The sequence below is a fragment of the Chiloscyllium plagiosum genome, unplaced genomic scaffold, assembly GCF_037043375.1.
Source record: "Chiloscyllium plagiosum isolate Xiang-an unplaced genomic scaffold, Cpla_swu_hap1 HiC_scaffold_29, whole genome shotgun sequence".
NCBI lineage: Eukaryota > Metazoa > Chordata > Chondrichthyes > Orectolobiformes > Hemiscylliidae > Chiloscyllium > Chiloscyllium plagiosum.
Window position 1 is genome coordinate 51,447,605 of NW_028270167.1, and position 6,352 is coordinate 51,453,956.

Consider the following 6,352-nt stretch of genomic DNA (forward strand, 5'->3'; position numbering starts at 1 on the left):
TTCCCTATCTCTCACACACACTCTGGGATTCCCACTCTCACACACACTCTGGGATTCCCACTGTCACACACACTCTGGGATTCTCTCTCTCACACACACTCTGGTATCCCCTCACTGGCACACACTCTGGGATTCTCACGCACACACACGCTGGGACTCTCATTCTCACACACGCTGGGACACTGATCCTCACACACACTCTGGGGCTCTCTCTCTCTCTCACACACACATACACACACACACACACACAGGGACACTGATTCTCACACAGACTGTGGGACTCTCACACACACTCTGGGACACTGGAACTCTTACACACACTCTGGGATACTGGGACTCACACACACACTCTGGGACAGTGGGACTCTCACACACACTCTGGGACTCTCATACACACACACACACACACACACACACTCTGGTACACTGATTCTCTTACACACGTTGGAATTCTCTTGCACACTCTGGCACACTCAGGTAATCTCTCTTACATTCGGGGATACCCTCACACACCATGGGACTCTGGGACTCTGTCACTCACTCTGGGACTCACTGTGGGATTCTGTTATACACTCTGGGTTTCCCTCACACACTCTGGGATTCAATCACACACTTTGAGACTTTCTTGGATTCTCTCACATACTCTAGAAATCCAGAACACACTCTGGGACATGCTGGGATTCTCTCACACACTCTGGGATTACCTATCACACACTCTGGGAGTCTCTGGGATTCCTTTACGCAATCTGGGAGACTGGGGCTCTCTCACACTCACTGTGGGACACTCTCCCACACACTCTGGCACACTGTGATTCTCTTACACTCACTGGGATTCTCTTGCACACTCTGGCACACTCAGGGAATCTCTCTTACATTCGGGGATTCCCTTAAACACCACGAGTTTCTGGGACTCTCTAACTCACTCCGGGACTCTCCCTCACTCAATGTGGGATTCCGTTCCAGACTCTGGGATACACTGGGTTCTCTCACAATCTGTGATTCCCTCACACATTCTGAGATTCTCTCACACACTTTGGGACTCTCTGGGATTCTCTTCCACACTCTGGGACACGCTGGGATTCCCATACGCAATCTGGGACACCAGGGCTCTCGGCCACACACCCTGGGATTCTCTTACACACTCTGGGACAGTCTGGGATTCCCTCACACACTCTGGGATTCCCTCACACACTCTGGGATTCCCACTCTCACACACTCTCTGGGTTTCCCACTCTCACACACTCTCTGGGTTTCCCTCTCTCACACATACTCTGGAATTCTCTCTCTCACAAACACTCTGGGATTCCCTCTCTCACACACACTCTGGGATCCCCTCTCTCACACACTCTGGGATTCCCACTCTCTCACACACTCTGGGATGCCCTCTCTCACACACACACTGGAATTCCCTCTCACACACTCTGGGATTCCCTTTCTCACACACACTCTGGGATTCCCTCTCTCACACACACTCTGGGACTCTCCGGGATTCCCTCTCTCTCACACAGTCTGGGATTCCCGCTCTCGCACACACTCTGGGATTCCCTCTCTCACACACACTCTGGGATTCCCTCTCTCACACACACTCTGGGACTCTCCGGGATTCCCTCTCTCTCACACAGTCTGGGATTCCCGCTCTCGCACACACTCTGGGATTCCCTCTCTCACACACACACTGGAATTCCCTCTCTCACACACACTCTGGGACTCTCCGGGATTCCCTCTCTCTCACACAGTCTGGAATTCTCTCACACACACTCTGGGATTGGCTATCTCTCACGCACTCTGGGATTCCCTATCTCACACACATTCTGGGACACTCTGGAATTCCCTCTCTGACACACACTCTGGGACTCCCTCTCTCACACACACTCTCGGATTACCTCTCTCACACACACTCTGGGACTCTCCCGGATTCCCTCTCTCTCACACAGTCTGGGATTCCCGCTCTCGTACACACTCTGGGATTTCCTCTCTCTCACACACACTCTCAGATTCCGTCTCACACACACACTCTCGGATTCGCTCTCTCGCACACACTCTGGGATTCCCTCTCTCACACACACTCGGGGATTCCCTCTCTCACACACACTCTCGGATTCCCTCTTTCACACACACTCTCGGATTCCCTATCTCTCTCACACACACTCCAGGATTCCCCCTCTCATACACTCTCTGGGATTCCCAATCTCACACACACTCGGGGACACTCTGGGATTCCCTATCTCTCACACAAACTCGGGGACTCTCTGGGATTCCCAATCTCTCACACACACTCTCAGATTCCCTATCTCTCTCTCACACACTCTAGGATTCCCCCTCTCACACACACTCTGGGATTCTCTCACACACACTCTGGGATTGGATATCTCTCACGCACTCCGGGATTCCCTCTCTCACACACATTCCGGGACACTCTGGAATTCCCTCTCTGACACACAGTCTGGGATTCCCTCTCTCACACACACTCTGAGATTCCGTCTCACACACACACTCTGAGATTCCGTCTCACACACACACTCGGGGATTCCCTCTCTCACACACACTCGCGGATTCCCTTTCTCTCTCACAGACACTCTAGGATTCCCCCTCTCATACACTCTCTGGGATTCCCAATCTCTCACACACACTCGGGGACACTCTGGGATTCCCTATCTCTCACACACACTCGGGGACTCTCTGGGATTCCCAATCTCTCACACACACTCGGGGACACTCTGGGATTCCCTATCTCTCACACACACTCGGGGACTCTCTGGGATTCCCTATCTCTCACACACACTCGGGGACTCTCTGGGATTCCCTATCTCTCACACACACTCTCGGATCCCTATCTCTCTCACAGACACTCTAGGATTCCCCCTCTCATACACTCTCTGGGATTCCCAATCTCTCACACACACTCGGGGACACTCTGGGATTCCCTATCTCTCACACACACTCGGGGACTCTCTGGGATTCCCTATCTCTCACACACACTCGGGGACTCTCTGGGATTCCCTATCTCTCACACACACTCTCGGATCCCTATCTCTCTCACACACACTCTAGGATTCCCCCTCTCATACACTCTCTGGGATTCCAAATCTCTCACACACTCTGGGATTCCATCTCTCTCACACACACTCTGGGATTCCCTCTCTCACACACACTCTGGGATTCCCTCTCTCACACACACTCTGGGAAACTCACACACGCACACTCGGGGATTCCCTCTCTCTCACACAATCAGGGATTTCCTCTCGCACACACTCTCTGGGATTCCCACTCTCGTACACTCTCTGGGAGTCCCTCTCTCTGAAACAGACTCTGGGATTCCCTATCTCTCACACACACTCTGGGATTCCCACACTCTCACACTCTGGGATTCTCTCATACACACTCTGGGATACTCTGGGATTCCATCTCTCTCCGACATTCTGGGAATCTCTGGAATTCCCCCACTCACACACACTCTGGGATTCCCTCTCTCACGCACAATCTGGGATTCCCTCTCTCACACACACACTCTCGAACTCTCTGGGATTCTCTCACACACACTCTGGAACTCCCTCTCCCTCACACTCTGGGATTCCCACCCTTACACACACTCTGGGAATCTGAGATCCCATTTCTCTCAGATACTCTGGGATTCCCGCTCCCAAACACACTCTGGGATTCCCACTCTTTCACGCTCTGGGATTCTCTCATGCACACTCTGGGACACTCTGGGATTCCCTCACTCTCACACACAATTTGGAATTCCCACTCTCACACCCACTCCGGGATTCCCACACACACACTCTGGGATTCCCTCTCTCACACACACTCTGGGATTCCCGCTCTCACGCACAATCTGGGATTCCCACTCTTACACACACTCTGGGAATCTGAGATCCCATCTCTCTCAGATACTCTGGGATTCCCTATCTCTCTCACACACACTGTGATTCCCTTTCTGTCACACACACTCGGGGACTCTCTGGGATTCTCACACACACGCTCGGGTACTCTCTGGGATTTCCCATCTCTAACACACTCGCGGGGATTCCATATCTCTCATACAACTCGGGGATTTCCTATCTCTCACACACACTCGGGGACTCTCTGGGATTCCCTATCTCGCACACATACTCGTGGACACTCTGGGATTCCCTATCTCTCACACACACTCGGGGACACTCGGGGATTCCCTATCTCTCACACACACTCGGGGATTCCCTATCTCTCACACACACTCGGGGACTCTCTGGGATTCCCTATCTCTCACACACACTCGGGGATTCCCTATCTCTCACACGCACTCGGGGACTCTCTGGGATTCCCTATCTCTCACACACACTCGGGGATTCTCTGGGATTCTGTATCTCTCACAAACTCGGGGACTCTCTGTGATTCTATCACACACTCCTGGACTCCCTGAGATACCCTATCTCCCTCACACACTCGGGGATTCCCTATCTCTCACACACAGTCTGGGATTCCCTATCTCAAACACACACTCCGGGAGTCTCTGTTATTCCCTATCTCTCAGACACACTCGGGGACTCTCTGGGATTCCCTATCTCTCACACACACTCGGGGACTCTCTGGGATTCCCTATCTCTCACACATACTCTGGGATTCCCTATCTCTCACACACACTCGGAAACTTTCTGGGATTCCCTATCTCTCACACACTCTCAGGGACACTCTGGGATTCCCTATCTCTCACACATACTCGGAGATTCCCTATCTCTCTAACACACTCGGGGATTCCCTATATCTCTCACACACACTCGGGGATTCCCTATCTCACACACACACGGGGACTCTCTGGGATTCCCTATCTCTCAGAAATATTCGGGAACTCTCTGGGATTCCCTATCTCTCAGACACACTCGGGGACACTCTGGGATTCCCTATCTCTCACACACACTCGGGGACTCTCTGGGATTCCCTATCTCTCACACACACTCGGGGACACTCTGGGATTACATCTCTCTCACACACACTCTGGGATTCCCTCTCTGACACACACTCTGGGATTCCCAATTTCTCACACGCTCTCTGGGAAACTCACACACGCACACTCGGGGATTCCCTCTCTCTCGCACAATCAGGGATTTCCTCTCGCACACACTCTCTGGGATTCCCACTCTCGCACACTCTCTGGGATTCCCTCTCTCTCACACAGACTCTGGGATTCCCTATCTCTCACACAGACTCTGGGATTCCCCATCTCTCTCACACACTTTAGGATTCCCTCTCTCACACACACTCTGGGATTCCCACACTCTCACACTCTGGGATTCTCTCATACACACTCTGGGATACTCTGGGATTCCATCTCTCTCCGACACTCTGGGAATCTCTGGGATTTCCCCACTCACACACACTCTGGGATTCCCTCTCTCACGCACAATCTGGGATGCTCTCTCACACACACACACACTCTGGAACTCTCTGTGATTCTCTCACACACACTCTGGAATTCCCTCTCCCTCACACTCTGGGTTTCCCACCCTTACACACACTCTGGGAATCTGAGATCCCATTTCTCTCAGATACTCTGGGATTCCCGCTCTCACACACACTCTGGGATTCCCACTCACACATAGACTCTGGGATTCCCGCTCTCACACACGCTCTGGGATTTCCTCTCTCAAAAAGACTCTGGGATTCCCACTCTTTCACGCTCTGGGATTCTCTCATGCACACTCTGGTACACTCTGGGATTCCCTCACTCTCACACACAATTTGGAATTCCCACTCTCACACCCACTCCGGGATTCCCACACACACACTCTCGGATACTCTCTCTCACACACACTCTGGAATTCCGGCTCTCACGCACAATCTGGGATTCCCACTCTTTCACACACTCTGGGAATCTGAGATGCCATCTCTCTCAGATACTCTGGGATTCCCTCTCTCACACAAATACTTGGATTCTCTCACACATACTCGGGGACTCTCTGGGATTCCCTCTCTCACACACCCACTCTGGAATTCCCTCACACACACTTTGGAATTCCCTCTCTCTCATACAGTCTGGGATTCCCTCTCTCACACACACTCTGGGACTCTCCGGGATTCCCTCTCTCACACACACTCTGGGACTCTCCGGGATTCCCTCTCTCACACACACACTCTGGGATTCCCTCACTCACAAACACTCTGGGATTCTCTCACACACTCACTCTGGGATTCCCTCTCCCTCACACACTCTGGGATTCTCTCTCACACACACTCCGGGACACTCTGGGATATCCTATCTCTCTCACACACTCTGGGATTCCCTATATCTCACACACACTCGTAGACTCTCTGGGATTCTATCACACACACTCGGGGACACTCTGGGATTCCCTATCTCTCACACGCACTCTGG